At 35.1% G+C, this 16,726-nt stretch overlaps 1 protein-coding gene across 7 annotated transcripts in view; it reads left to right on the forward strand.

The window, feature by feature from the left end:
• Nucleotides 1–16,726, forward strand: part of ADGRL3 (adhesion G protein-coupled receptor L3) — a 941,368-nt gene that overhangs the window by 182,190 nt on the left and 742,452 nt on the right. Inside the window, exon 2 of one of the 7 annotated variants that reach the window (XM_072620867.1) lies at nt 7,267–7,416. The exons of the other annotated variants lie outside the window; for them this stretch is intronic. The gene's annotated coding sequence lies outside the window, so the exon portion shown is untranslated. The remainder of the gene's footprint in view (nt 1–7,266; nt 7,417–16,726) is intronic. 7 annotated transcript variants of the gene reach the window in all.

Here is a 16,726-nt window from a genome sequence, read left to right on the forward strand (position 1 = left end):
AATTCATAGATTTTTTTTTCCACTTTCAAAATGGATAGAAGGATATTCACAAGGTGTTTTGAATTAATGAACTGAATAATGGGAACCACTTAATTTTTTTTCAAGATAAGCACTTTCTTTTTCCTACAGAATGAAACTAATAAGTCTTAGGCCTGATTGCTTAGATACTCAAATGAATCTGTAACTATCAGTGCACATCCTTGAAATGTCCATCCTTTTCAAATTTGTTGTCTGACGTCTTTTTCAGAAGTTCAGTACATGGGGCCAATCTAACTTGCTGGGGGCCTTTCTGATTTTCTCTTACATCCTGAAGGTACCAGTGGAACAAATGGGCTGTCTGTCTAATGGTTTTCCTTCACTTTTACTCAGGGACAGCCTATATTATTTTTCTATCAAACATCTCCTTGTTAACACCTTGTATTCTAGCACTTCATAAATTTCTTATTTGTTATATGTGTCAAAGCTATCTCACAACCATCATGAACCTCTCTATTGCTCTCTGAATGATTCTTATTTTTAATACTTTAAAGACTACAGGGTGTCATTACTTATATCCATAAAAATAATATTCTTTAAAACGTAACAGTATAAGTAAACCTGAAAAGTTAAATTGAGAACCAATTCAGCAAATGCTTATTGATCCCCTACTAGGTGAAATGTTTTTTTTGCAAGAAGCAGAGCAAGTTGGGTAAGTAAGGGCTAGTCCTTGCTCTTCAAGAACATTCCCTTTAGAAATGGAGACAAAAGTTAAGTAAGGTACTATGTTAGGAGTTATGAATAGTCAAATGAATCTGTTCTGATTGACTTGGAATTTCCCTCTAATGGCTCAACTTCAAATCAATTTATGCCAGCATATGTTTTTTGACTCTCTGGCCATGTCCTTCCAAGATTTTGCTACAGACAGTGCATCCAGCATACTTGAGCTCTTTCTCCTGATATGATAAAGGTAGCAGTGCGAGCATCCTGGATGACTGTCATCCTTTACCAACTCATAACTTCGTCTTTTCTTCATATACTACAGTTCCCTGGTGATATATTTTACTCCTGCTCTTCTTTGAAATACCCCCAATGAATATATGTGCAGCCTGTTCACCTCTTGATTGCCTTAGTGTGAAAGTCACTTCTGACTTTTTAGAGTTGTTTGTTTTCCATGCATGGCAGCTCTGCAGAAGCTCGACATCATTAAAAAGCTTTGCAATTTCCAGAAGGCAATGCAGTCTGTTCCCTCCCTCCTTTTGAATTCTGTGCTTAACTCATCTACCTGTACTGTCTGTCCCAAATGTATATATTGATGCTCATGCTATATACCTTGTTTTCCATATGCATGTTGTTAACTGGCAATAGACATTCTTTATCTGTTTAATCTTTCCTATGTGGATTGTCAGGCTAAATATTTTTTGGTAATTACAATTCTCTCTCAGAAAGTTCTGCAGTGTTCCAGGGCTTTATGTAATCAGTACAATGTAATCCACAGATAGAATCATATGAAAGACCTGCACCATTTCCCTCCAACTGGGACTCAGCATTAGATCTTCTATCATAGTGGCAAGTACTTTGGCAAGCATAGACCTTTCCATTTCTATGCCTCATCTGGTGTTTATCATCAGAAGGTTGTTAAATAGAGTAATTTTTGTTAACTCTCTCAAGGAATCTTGGTTGAGTTCAATATATTATTGGGAGACATCTTAGATGAAAAAGATTACTGAGTTAAATGTTATTTTATAATTACTCCAAAAACACAGTGGAATTCTATCTATCTATCTATCTATCTATCTATCTATCTATCTATCTATCTATCTATCATCTGTCTCTCTGTCTGTCTGTCCGTCCGTCTGTCTGTCCGTCCGTCCATCTATCATCTATTTTCTACATCTTTCAGTGAATTGTAATGTGATAAAGTTTTTATCCACTACTGAATGTTGCTTGCAAATACTTGTTTTCTGCTAATGTCCTTGTATAGATAGGAAGTCTCTAATCAGTGTACAGGTGTTTCTCATGAAGGATCTGTACAGGTGACTAAATAGACACAGGTATTCATAACTATATAGTTGTTGATTTTTTTGTTATGTTTTTCTTTCAGTATAATGAGCCATATTTTATTTTCTTCCTGCATTGCTTTGGTATCTCCTTCTCCTTCAAATACCTTGTATATCTATTCCTCAAAAGCTTAATACCAGTGTGAGGAAGGTTCTTCTCTATGTATTCAGCCCAGTTTGACTGCTTTTCCCATGTTTGTTATCTTTGGTGCCATTTCTGTATCTACTACTGTGATATTAAGGTTCCATTGACCTTGATGGAGAAATTAGGTTGTTAAAATACTTTTTCCCAGTCTTTTCCATTTGTCTTCATTTTATTATCTTCTTTCTATTTTTACCCTTTGGGTTGACTTTGTTCATTCTTTTACACTTAGATGTTTTGCCAGTGTTTCTTGAAACCAGTTTTACCCTTAACTACTTATCTCTGTTTTATTAGATGGTACTGCTCAAAAATGTCCTATCATCCTCTCTCTCATAATTTATAAATGAATTTATATTCTGATTTAGTTTTGTCTTTGACAAGGTGTCTCTTTCTATTTGTCAAATAAGTCAGATGGTTGCTGATTAAGGCATTTTGGGGACTCCTTTGGTCTCCTTATTGAGACAATTTGTATTTATTAAATCTTTGAATAAAATTATAAGCAGCGTTAATATCATTTCTGTTATCCATTTTGAATTGTAAATTACTTGTCTAAATAGTTCAGTTTTACTCTTTTAAATGTATGTTGTACACATTTCTTATATTCTCTTGTTTTTTTACTCATTCTGGTCTTATTTCTGATAAATAGATGATCTGACTATACAAAGAAAGCTGATTCTTGAATATCTATCATATTAATACAAGATCTTTTCTTGTATGTTAAAATAATACCTATTTCTGTGTGTATGTGTGTATATGTATGTTGTGAAATAGTGCCTCTCTCCAAAGAAGTGTTAATTATAGAAAGGCAATGGTATCTGTGCAATCTAGAAATGTGCAGCCATTCTCATTCTTGCTTTCTGAGCCATGTTATCCTTTGTTTCTCATCCTTACATTTCTACATCTTTACAATGAAGTCACTAAATGGAGATACAAAGCAGTAACATATATTCAGTATAGAAGAGGGTAGTTTTTTCCTTATGAGGTAATAAAACCATTCTGGAGACTTAATTGGGAATAAGTCTCAAGTCATTAACAGTATCATGGTAGCTTAGCCAGGGCAAGAGGAATCAGGAATGCCTTGGGCTTGACAAACACTTCTGATTAGCGCAACACCACAGCACAAGGCTGGAGAGCTACACTCAACTGCTTAAATCTTATATCTTTGCTGAATTTTCTTTCTGTGCTGTTATTAAACTAACTGCCTTTTGTTAACTACCTTTTGTGAGGTGCTCTACTATTCTCTCTCTCTGTTTTTCAATTTTAAACTTTCAGACATTCCTCAAAGGCCTAGTCCACAAGATCAAAGAAGGGTCTTAGCAAGTTCTTCATGTAGTTTTGCTACCTTTTCATTTCTAACACACAGTGCTGATGCGCAAGTTACCCTTATTTATTCTCATGATTCTTTGTTTTATGTATTTATTTATTTTTGCAGATACTGATAAATACTACCAAATATCCCATGAATAATGTTTCTTATTACCTCTTGGAATAAAATAAAAAAACCCCATTCCTCCTGCTCTTTCTTCGCATTTTCAAGAAGCACTTGTCAATCATGCTTTTATATATCTACAGTTTCCTTCTTTTTTTCTAGTTTTGTTTGTGGTAAGAAGGGCAAGGTTGAAATAAATAATCTGTCAGCAATCTTTCCCCTTAGTGGTCATTGTATTTAGTCAAATTTAGAGATGTTCAAAGTAAGGTTTGTAGATATTCGACACATGGTGTGATACTATTTCAGGAATTTTTAAAATTGGTATCTCTGCCTGCTCCTTTGCATCTTCCACTTACTGCTGAAATGCTAAGAGCAGATCTGACCAAGTCATTCAACAGGTTTCAGTGGCTCCCTGCTATCTCCTGGATTGAATATAAAATCCCCTACCATTTGTAGTCAATATATTTTACTCTTCTCTATGTAATCTAAAATTCAGCAGTTCCTTACACACTACACTCTCTCTCCTGATATCCATGCCTTTGCAGTGGCATCCTTTATGCCCAGAATGTTCTTCCTCCTCCTCACTTCCTTCTGCATTCCCAGGATTCTTTCAGGACTGGTCCAGACCTACATATTTAAAAGAGCTTTTCCCACTCCCATCCCTGCTCATACACTGCTAAGATTATCTATTCAATATTATCAGTCTACTCAGTTTATTTTTTAAAAGCACCTAGATTTTTATATGTTGCCTCCTGCATTAGAATGTGAGTTTCTTGAGGGCAAGAACTCTGTTTTTTGCTTTTCCTTATATTCCTAACAGTACAATGTTTGGTGGAAAGCAAAAAGTTGCTAAATGCTTGTTGCTAAATGCTAAATGCCATAATGGATTGATTAGCATCCTTACCTCTTTTCTGCCACCCTACTCAGAAACAAAACGTAGCTAGAGAGGATTGAGGGCTTTTATCAGGGGTGTGCTGGAGACAGCTCTAACTGACTCTAAGAGTTTGGTTTATTTTTATATTGCTTGTCTAGACTTAAGAAAGTGTTAATAGTACAGATTAAGTTAGTATGTACATTCATTCTTACTACCTCCTCCCCCCTCCTAGCTTGTTAAACATTTATCAGCATAGACCTGCATTATTCTACACAAATTGCTTGAGCTAGGCAGGCATGGGGTATAAGGCTCTACGAATGAAGGCATTGCCAGAGTGGAGGCCTGGGGACTCTAGGTAAATGATAATGATGATGAGAGGGAATAGGAGGAGGAGGTCAGCAATCATTTGAATAGTGCCTTAAGGTTTCCAAAATGTTTTACATCTGATATTTCACTTGAGCTCCACAATGTCCCTGGCCATTTTGCATTTTTCTCTGTTTCCTGAGGCATTCTGGTATTCTCAATACGGAGACAAAACTAAAAAGTCCAAGAGCTTTCTAATCCGACTATACACACTTCTTTTCTAGCATACCCTTGACCACTTCTGAACCCCATTACTTAGAGAACAGAAAGTATCTGGATGTAGAGATTAGATTCTCAAAAATGATTGAAATATCAAAAAATAAGATCTATGAGAAAATTGTCAAGCAACTGAGAATATTGAATCTCAAAGGGGGAAAAGCAACACTAAGTATAAGAAAAACCATGCTGACTATAATCTTCATATCAGAAAAAAGAAATGAAAAAAAATTTAGCTAGAGAATTAGAGGATTTAGGTTAGATGAAAGGATAAATCCTTGAGAAGTTAAGAACAAGAATGGGGCACTGATGCAATGTGAAATTATAAATTCCTTGAGAGTATAGGCCATGTGTATTTTTAAATTACCTGTTTCTGTTTCATTCATAATATTCTGTAAACTTCTAAGTGCATTTTAATTCAAATTTTCATTGAACATCTTTTCAGATAGGATAGTCTTGTCTTTCTAAAATGTATTTTGAGTGGTTTACAAGAAAGCAGATGACTAGACTAACCAAGGAATTCTTGAATAATGTAGTGCAGTCAATTTTTGTATTCTGAAATGAAGATTTGTCCACCAAGTTGTATGGTTTTTTAATACCCATAGTAGCTAAATTAAAAGTTGTTTTATGAATTGGGATGTTACAATATAGTTTAAGAAACACCACAAGTTTTGCTCTTTTATTGGAAATATAAAAGTATAAAACAGATGTGACCATAAAAGTTGAGAAAAATGCCCTTTATTCAGGAAGGCTGCTTCTAAAATGAGTGGAGTTGTACAAATACATCCACGTCACACAATTATATGAGCTGTGATATAAAGATCTTCTTGTATTCTGATTATATTAAAAACACACATCCATTCAACTTAAAGCACAAAACATGAAAATCTATTTTCAAAATTGATGTGTGATGTGGGTTATCTTTTGTAAGAAAACTAACTATATTCCCTTCAGGCATGACCACATATTCCATTGTTAATTTGTTTTGCAACTTGTAAGGTATAGTATCCCAATGGGAACCCCAAATCCCTATATATTGTGCAAAGGGAATAAGCATTTAAATATGGATCCCATATGGATCACATGGATAATACTTGGATAATATTTAACTTCTCTGGCTTTAAGCTTTATAATATTGATATAAAGGGCAGGAGTGCAAAGTATTTAGACAGATATTCTTTCCAGAACTTTCTATGGGATGTTGTGTCCACATTACTGAAATGGCCACTTAGATGTTGCAGTCATTGGAAAAAGCAGCAGGTCTAGCTTGAGTGTCATGAACAGCGTAATGCAGACTTCCCCAGCTCTTTTCCTAAAAATGTGTTTTCTTGAGCCCCTGTCGCTCGAACTTTCCAATGCAATTTTAACTAGATCTATGTCTGTCTCATACGTCCCCAGAGCAGGAGCAGACTTTCTGGTTTCTTTTTATAAATAAATAACAGGCTCTCCATGTAATCCTACTGGCAATTCCTTTATCATATACCCCAGATGATATTTTGATGAAAATTTTATTTTAAAATCTTTTGGGTAAGATCCTATAACATAAACCATTGTATTTAATTGAACAGTCTCAAAAGGGGTAGCCTTTAAGACTTAGGGGGAAGCTTTCTTTTATTTATTTTAAGATCTAATTTTAAAATTGAATACTGAAGTAGAATCTTGCTCAATATTTCCCTGGTGACTTGAAAGAGTTAAGGCAAATTCACAAGGTACCCAGCTTTCAACTAGAGTAGCTTAAAGCTAGTACTATTGAGCTAAATGTTTCTTTTCCCTTCTTTTTTCCATAAACATGTTTTACTTAACCATCTTAATATTCAGCATTGACTACCACCTACACAAACCACACTGATTCACTGATATTGTGGGCATATGTTGTGAATTCATCATTTAGCCAACATTTATTGAGTATTTAGCATGTATATCAATGTTACTATGTCAGATAATACAAAAGAAATCCAAGATGTGGTGTTAACCTCTGGGAGTTGCTATTCTCATGGGGAAAATGAGACATCCACATATAAAAGAAATGTACATTATAAAAGTAGAATAATAAAAATGTCAGTATAATATGGTAATTGAAAATTTACATCCTCATCATTTTTATAGTAGCTGCTATGTGCCAAGTGCTGTGCTAAGTGCTTTACAGATGTCTCATTTGATCCTTACAAAAAAAGCCCTGGAATTATTTATTGTCTTCATTTTACAGATGGAAGCAGAATTAAAGTAACTTGTCCAGAACCACACAGCTGGCATCTGACACTAGATTTGAATTTAGGTCTTCCTGACTCCAGACCTGGATGATGCTTTAAGGTTTGCAAAGCTCATTACATGCTGATCCTCACGACAAATCTGGGAGGTAGGAGCTGTTTTTGTCCTCATTTTACAGATAAGCAAACTGAAGCTGAGAGAGGCCAAGTGACTTGCCTGGAGTCACGCAACTAAGTATCTAAAGCCAGATTTGAACTTAGGTCTTTCTCACTTTCTCACTAGCACTCTATCCACTGAGTCACGTAGCTGCCTTTTTATTTTTGTTCTCTTTTCCCATTCCCTTTTTCCTCTATGGAGATTTAATCAATCACAGCCCTTTAAGACAACTCGAGGGTGGGAGTGGGGCAGGAGTATCCATATCCTTGAAAGCATGGATTTAGAAAAGGAAATAATGAGACCAGATATTTAATAAGGATATTTTAAAAAATGAACAAGAACTCCCTCCACCAACAAAAAGGTGAGCCAACCAGACATAGTATATGCATTTTAAAGAATTCACTAAAGACATTCATTTTATATGATTTACTTTTAGCCCACATAGTAGGACTCAAAAGTAGGGAAAATATATATACCCTTCAACAGGAAAAGACATATATGTTACTACTAGACCTTACTGGAGTTGGCAGCACAGTAGATAGAACACTGCTTGAAGTCAGGAAGACCTGAGTTAAAATCCTACCTCAGACACGTACTACCTGTGTGACCCTGGGCAAGTCAATTAACTTCTGTTTGCCTCAGTTTCCTCAACTGTAAAATAGGAATGATAATAATAGAACTTTCCTCCCAGGATTGCTTATAAGATCAAACGGGACAATGATTGTAATGTACTAAGCACAGATAATGATAACGATGATGCGTCTTCTTACCATTCTTTTGAAGGTAGCACAAGGAAGTCAATTGCTGAATCAGGCCAAGAATTGCAGACAACATTAGAGCACACCTTGGCAGTGGATGCAAAGCTCAGTCTTGATCTTATGACAAATGTAATTCCAGGGGCTCTTGGTACTGTCCCCTTATTGAAAAATTCTATTGGAAGGAAAAAATATCTAGAATCTACAATTATGTCTGTATGGGAACTCTTCACCAATGAAGATGACAATTTGTTTCTAACTTAGAGAATTAGAAACTCAGAGAGGTTCAATAATTTGACTATGGTATACAACTAGTAGGCAGTTAGGTGGCATAGTAGTAGATAGCATACTAGGTCTAGAGTCATTAAGACTCCACTTATGGATTTCACAATATGTTCTCAAACATTTACTAACTTTGTGACTCTAGGCAAGTTTCTTAAGCCTGTTTGTTTCAGTTTCTTCATCTATAAAATGAGCTGGAAAAGGAAATGGCAATCCATTCTGGTATCTTTGACAAGAAAACTCTAAAGAGTGAAACATGACAGAAATGACTCAAAAACACCAACACACAACTAGTACCTATTAGAGGTGGGATAGGAACGAAGTTCTTCTTTATACTAAATGTTACCTAATCTACCTTTCATGCTACCATCATAGAATGGTTAAAAATCTTGGTTCAGAAACAAGAAAAATAAATTTTAAAAATTAAAGTACAAGACAAAGTGTGTCTGTGAAAGCCATAGTACAGTAATAAAGAAGAAAAATATATTCATTCTCTGAATAGAAAAAAGGCCAGAAAAATTAGAAAATATTCTATATTGTTCATCTCTTGCATGCCTCAAATACAAATTTCCAGTGGTTAGAGTTTTATAAAATTGTATGAAATCTAGGATTTCCTAAAAGCCTAGTAAATAATAAGTGATAGTGATAAAGGAGAGAAGTAGGGTTGATTCTTCCCTTGCCTAATCCTTTGAACAATTTAAGTTTTGATGTCAACTCGTTCCTTCAACAAATATTGGAGGGATGACTATGCTGCTGATAAATGAAAGCACTCACAACTTTTCTAATGTTCAAATTGGAAAATATGTTTTTAAAAAACTTAAACCATTAATTGGTTTATATTTTTGCCACTTCCTGGAAAAGAATTACTTTACATAAAAATAACCAAAAGCTTTACATTTACATGCATACATGTATATGTATAAATATATGTACATATATATGTGTGTTTTTGTACTACACACAGTGATAACCTCTGTGTGTATGTTTGTGTGTGTGTGTGTGTGTGATGTATGTACAATCTCTAGGGTTGGTGATAGGTTCTATATTTTTATAAAGTCACATATTTTATGTAACATTTAAGTGGTTATAATTCGACTAGCTTTACCATCAGCAGGCATTAACGTCAGTCTATTGACACATTATAAAGGCACAAATGGAATGTAGGCTGGCATGCTGGTACTAGTGTTGAGATTTAATAGTACATATGTATCATTTATCCCAGTGGGAAATAACACAGGATGTTGTCTTGTAATTTTTTACTACTGTATAATAAAATATAACCGTAATAAATAGCATCTAAGCAAATAACAAAGCAGATTTAGACTGTATCCATTTGTCTTTACCATGGAGTTTAGCTCAAGCTTTTAAGTAGCAATATATTTTCAATTGGTTTAATTGGTTACAAGTTACATTTAACTTTGTTGGTGTGTTAGAAAAGAGAAAGACCTGTTTTAATTTGCTGTTTACTCCTCAGCTAAAATATGCAATAAAATTACTTATGCTTTACATTGGATTGACCATATATTATTCTAATATTGGGACCTAATAATAGGTATCCTTTAGAGAATTGGTATCTAGGTCATTCATGTTTATTACTGCAATTGTTTTCATTGTTATTACGAATATTTATAACGATCAACGTACTTGCTTAGAACAAGGAATGTTGATCACTATGCAATACTATTTTGCACAACAGAATTATTTTTGAATAATTTTCTAATGTGATGTTTCAATTAGCACATTTTTAAACCCAAATTTAAAATGTATGATATTTGTAGTTTTTTTTTTTAATCTAGAAGTTGTATATTACATAAGAAGGCATAGAGGGATGTGCATGTGCACAGTAACAGTAGGAGAAATAGGAAAAAATCCTGATTCCTAGTCCAGGTTTTTCCTCCCACACTTCATCCTCTCTCCTTCCCCACTTTCTCTTCCCACCCTGATCTTAAGACCTCATTATCACAAATCTGTATTATAGCTGATTTCGAATTCCCAAATTTCAATCCATTCGAATTCATTTTGAATACAAACATAGAAAATACACATTTCTACCCACCTCCCCCCCAACAAAAGCAAAGCAGGACAAACCCCTCCAAATGATTTCATAAATAATTCTGCCTTGCCTTGCAACAGTCACTTCTTTCCATTCAATGTCAAGTGGCCACTCTAATATCCTTTAAGACTTTTCAATTCCTTTAGTATTAAATACAAATTCTTTGACTTAGCTTCCTTTCCTTCCTCTGTCCCTTCTCTGTCTCTTTCTTCAAGACCTAGCTCAAATCCAGCTTTCTCTAAGAAGCTTTTTAGGGAACATTGATCTTTTTTTGTTTCAACTCCTATAACACTTTGTAACCTTTTCTTTCTTTCTCTTTCTTTCTTTTTCCTTCCTTCCTTCCTTCCTTCCTTCCTTCCTTCCTTCCTTCCTTCCTTCCTTCCTTCCTTCCTTCCTTTCTTCCTTCTTTCCTTCCTTCCTTCCTTTTTTTCTGTCTTTCCTTTTGTCTTTCTTTCTTTCTTTCTTTCTTTCTTTCTTTCTTTCTTTCTTTCTGTCGTTCTCTCTCTCTTTCTTTTTGGCAGTTGATAAGATACTGTCATTTATTACTAACTAATGGTTTCACATGTATTCGATTTATCTTCCCAAAGAGACTCTTTAAGAGCAGGAAGTGTGGTTTAGTGTGTGTGTGTGTGTGTGTGTGTGTGTGTGTGTGTGTATGGATGTGTGTGTATGGATGTGTGTGTGTGTAGGTGGGTGTATGGGTGTGTGTGTGTGTGTGTGTGTGTGTGATTTAGGGTGCCTAGCAAAGAATTGGTGCTATACTAGTATATAATGTATACTTATTAAATTAAATAGAACCTAAGGCATTTGAAAAATCCAGAAATTAGTCTCATCAGCCCTCAAATAACTAAGAATTATGTGCATTTCCCTTTTTAAACCAACAAGGGAAGAGAGGAAAAGTGGCTTAATACAAGAACCCATCAGTCCCAATACAAGTACTTAGCATCCTCTGGTTACTTCTGCTACGTCCCTTACCAGTTCCTTCAATGCTCATGTTAATGTGTTGGACCCTTTTTGCCATTCGAAGATTTAAGGGTTAGGGACACAGGAAAATGTCCAGTTCCTACTAGTGTTGTGTTACAGTTTACAGGTACTACTCATACTTCTCCCATTTGTCTGATTCCTTTTCCCCTCTACATGTTAATGTATAGGAAACACAAGATGAGTTTTTTATTTAAAATGTGCTTTTTAAAATGCTTTTTAACGTCAGAGAAATGGGAAAGTGTTTGTGAGATTTCATAGCCACCAAGAAAAGTTGGGGAGTGGAAAGTGAGGTACTATGTGGACATGTTTGTTATGCGCCCTCTCAGGAGGAAGAAAAGAAAAATGCAGTGGTGATAATACTGTTGTAGGAAGAGTTCTTTTGTAGATGGGCCAGGACCTGCACTCTTGATAGCCATTCAACCAGTTTTGTAATAGCCTAGTAACTTGAAAGTATGGAAAAGTGCTGTCTACCGCACTTGTAATCTTTATGCTCTTCTCTCTAGCCACTCAGGCTGTATAACAGAGGGCAAGATTGACTGGAAATTGAAGCTAAATGGGGGCTAATGTAAGAAGTGGGTAAAATAAAAAAGGCGCTTGGAGTTATGTTTGGATTTTGCAGAAGTAGGTCAGTAATGGGATGGTCAAGGGATTCAAGGGACGGCAATCTGCAAATCAGAATATAAAGAATAATGCTTCAGACAGGTTAAATATCCTAAGTTTGCCAGTGTTGTTTGGTATTCTAGTGTGTTGTGTTAACCCACAAGCTTTCTGTGAAGATAACAACTGACCACGGCCAACATTTCTCAAATGGGAAATAATCATGTCTAAATGAGGCATGTTGTTCTTTAGGATCCATTGTTTCTTGTCTTTTTTTTCTTTTAGAAGGAAAGTAAGTGAAATTGCCTTCATTTATATCTAAATGAAGTTATGCTAGAGTGGCAATACAGTACCATTTTCCCATACTTTACTTTTAATTAGTTGTGATAAGGGAAATACAGAACAGTTGACATACAAACTTTGACATGAATTTAATTCAACTGTAGTTTGATGTTTTTAAAAATTTTCAATTTAATTTAATTTAAAAATACTTTGTATTTCTTAATTGTCCCTCATAAGTACAGAAAATAGACTTAGTGACAACACAACAGTGTTGCAGAAAAAGTGTTGCTGAAAATGAGATCAGTCAGTAAGCATTTATTAAGCACCTACTATTTGCCAGGCACTGTACTAAGTGTTCGGGATACAAAGAGAAAGCAAAAGACAGTCCTTGTTCATGAATAATTCACAAACTAATGAGGAAAACAACAAGCAAGGAAAGATAGTAGGAGAAGTTGGTTGTGAAGGGCTTTGAAAACCAAACTGAGGTTTTTGTATTTGCTACCAGAGGTGATAGGGAATACCTAGAATTTACGGAGTATGATGGTGATAGCCAGAAAAATATTTTAGGAAAATCATTTTAATGGCTGAATGGAGAATGGACTGAAGTGGAGAGAAAAGGTGACAAGAGCCTCTACCAGAGTGGTAGTAAGATCAGAGAAGAGAAGGGAGCGTATTATATATGACTGATATTATTACAAAGATGATCTCAACAGGTCTTGGCAACACAATGAATTTAATATGATGTATGTAAAATATTTTATAAATTTAGAGGTATTATAATAAATTCTCCAAAATATTTACAGAAAGAATTTTGAGATAGGGAAAAAATTACCATAAAAGATATAAATATTTTGGTAGTAAAAATAATTTTGCTATTTTTTTCCCAGAAAACAAATTAACTCATGGAAATGGATTTTATATCAAAAATTCTCTTTGATTGAAGTAGAAGGAAAGTAAATATTGATCAATGAATGAGAATCATATATAGAAAAATCAAAGTCAGGAAATATAGTTATGAAATTCTCAAATTAAAGCATCGTTAAAAATAAGTCACTATATAAGTTTCAGGGTACAGATTACTACACTTTTGCATAAAGATAAAATTAGCAATATTTGAAATGAAAAAAAAGCATAAAAACCTTAAAGCTTATCTGCTTGTTAAGTCAGGTCAAAGCCCTGATTCTTGAGTACTATTTTTATAGTCAGGTACTGTGGTTTAGTAAGAAGGACCCTGGATTTAAGAAGGGTGGAATTCAAATACTGGTCCTGACGTTTTATGTACTGGCATGACCACGGGAAAGACTCTTTGAGCCTCAGTTTTCTTATTTGTAAAATGGAAATAATAAGTTTCATAGCTTCTTTCAAAGGGTTCCTTTGAGGCCCAAATGAGATATCCTATGTTCTTTGCAAACCTTCAAGTGTTATAAAAATGTGAACTCTTTTTATAACTGAAACTCCCTGTAAGGACTTTGAGAGAGGTGACTTCTCAGGAGCGTTTGAAATTTCAGATAGAATCTGCTTATTGATTTCTCTTTTTTTTAAATGACTATTAGGATGAGATTTTTGAAGAAAAAAAAATCTCATTTGAGATTCCAAATCTGGCCTGGCCTGCCAACTATTTTAACCCCTGGGGATACTTGGTTAGAAGCTAGGTTTTCATATTCAGTAAAAGTGGGGAAATCTGGCATATTGAATTTTCTTGCAATTGATGTGTCCTGAGAATGTGGGCCTTACAAGTAATAGAGAGAAAAAATCTTACTTGAGAAACTTCAAAGCTATGAAAAACGATGTCTTCAGTAACTCCTTTCTTCTCCAATCATAGCTCTGTGGGGGCCCCCCAAAAAGATATTGAGTGGCAAGTGGGTTAATACAGCATTTTAGTGTTGGATGATTTTTTTTATCTACATAAGAAAGGAATCTGGCCTAAGGGAAGAGTCTAGGACACAAATACATGAATATACAGAACTTCTCATATGCAAGAATATTCTGGAAAGGTAGGAAAACATTATAGCTTGTGTCACTTTTCAAACACATCGTTGAAGGGAGCCTTTAGTCAGTTGTATAAAGTGATGACGGGAAAGTAACTCTGAAGGGTAATTGTGGCTATTTTACAAGTTTGCTTTTTCAAGAAAGCAAACACCACTAAGTGAAATCTTATTGTCTATCTCTCAAATTTTCTTAGGGCTAGGGAAGTGGGTTGCTGAGTATTTGTAATGCAGAAGTGTTAAAATAAAGGTGCACTAATCATTAATCTGTCATATCTGTATGGGTCTTGATTACTGAGCTGTATCCTTTCCCAGACTTCTGCCATTGGCAGTAGATGGTGAGTGGTTTTTTTTATCTGTTGTTTTTTGCTTCCTGCTGCTGCTTCCCATTAGGTATCTTTTCACTTTGGTTCCTATGTTAGAACTATAGAACATGTGCCAATAAAATGAATGAGGGATCTGAAGAAATTTGAGTGACTTTTCTAGATGCCAAAGGGCACTAGCTGCATGCATCTTTTAGGCAGAAAGACACACCCACAACTGTTCATTCCATGAACCAGCTATACATGAAACTCTAAAGAATCGTTATGTCAAGCTTTTCCTAATATACTATGTGTCTACAAAAATTAGAGAAAGGTGTATTAGACTAATGAAGGACACCAATGCTGTGCACCCAATTGCAGTGCTCCCAGCAATATCCCCTACCCCTATCCCCCATTCAGTCCAACACAGTCTTATGTCTTGATCTCATCAGGGCACTGCCATTTCTTCAGAGGAGGAAGAATGTTTCTGTGCCTTTGTGATATGAACTAGGAAGGAAGGAAGGAAGGAATTGGACCTAATTCCATAGTGTTGTTTTAAACCAGGAGCTCAATATGCCAATGAAACAATTTCCTTTTCCTATCACTGCCTATTTAGGAAATGTTAATTTTAATGTATGTTCAAGCAGAAGAAAGACAAATAAAAACTATTAGAGCGGACTATTTAAAGTGTCTTAAAATGAACTATGGTCTGAATTATCTGGGACGTTGTTCCTTCCTCCTCCATTAAGGTGCATAATGGACAGATAACTACTCTTTCTGTATTTATTCAATTAATACATAAAATTTATATAGCACTCTAAGGTTCACAGAGTACTACATATATAGTCACATTTGAGACACAACAATCTTGTCAGGCAGGTCTTATCATCTCCATTTTAAGAACGAGGGAAATCAGTTTGATAAGATGTTAAATGATTTTCACTGGGTTACATAGCAAGTCATTGTCTGAGACAGAATTTGAGCTTGGGTCTTTCTGAATTCAAGGCTAATAATTCTACCTACTATGTCATCTTTCTAGTCAGAACTACATCATGATAAATAATTATTCTTAATATGCCCAAAACTATGCTACATTTTGAGATCATATGAAAGATTACTAGAATCTCAAAAGGTAATGGAATTTTCAAATCATTTAATTCAACCTCATTTTATGGATGAAAAAAACCCTTGAGGTTTCAAAAGGTAAAGAAGTTAATGCCAAATTGAAGCCAGAATCCAGATCCCCTCACAACCAGGCTGATTCTATCATATGTTTCTTACTATGCAGTAGTAGAAAGAATGCTGTTTGGGCATTTAGGAGAAATATCCTCTAGTTCTGGCAATGCCAATACACGACTGGGTGATTCTGGGACTCAGTTCCATTATCTACAAAAATAGGTAGGTCGGCTCAAATAAGCTCTGAACAGGTTGCTTTCACCTCTTTAAATCTGATCATTTTAAGCACTCTTTTGGTGTTTCCAAAGAGTAGGGAAAGAAAAATTAAACTATGGTAATGCAATGAATGAAAGATTAATTGAAATTCATTAGCTTGGGATAGAAGAGGCAAAGTCACTTGCAGAAGTGAGATGATCTGACCCATGAAGGAAAACGTGATTTATTACATAGAGGGGAGGGTAGATCTCATGCTAAGTAGGGGAAATGTAGATGGAGTCATGAGTGACCATAGCATATATAAATGAGACTTAAGGACAAAGGTTGGGAAGAGGAGTTGGAAACACTGCATATGTTGGGGATTAATAGGAAACAAGATAGATTATCAGAGAGGAGTAATACTTGGTAGGTCCTTAAAAGACTGTTGAAAAAATATTGTGCTTGGTAAGATAGGCAGAGGGGAAGACATTTTAGATATTTACACAATTAAATTAAATACAACAATCATTTGCTGAATGCCTGTGCGCCCAGGAAGATGAAAGATGAAACTAATTGATATCAGTAACATCATAACTTACTATCTAAGTCAGGACAGTGGTAGAGATGTGTAGTGACCGGTGTAATACCTGGCATGATGGATACAATGGGGCCAAGAAAGTCTGAGTTCAAG

Source organism: Notamacropus eugenii, chromosome 6, assembly GCF_028372415.1.
Source record: "Notamacropus eugenii isolate mMacEug1 chromosome 6, mMacEug1.pri_v2, whole genome shotgun sequence".
Taxonomy (NCBI): Eukaryota; Metazoa; Chordata; class Mammalia; order Diprotodontia; family Macropodidae; genus Notamacropus; species Notamacropus eugenii.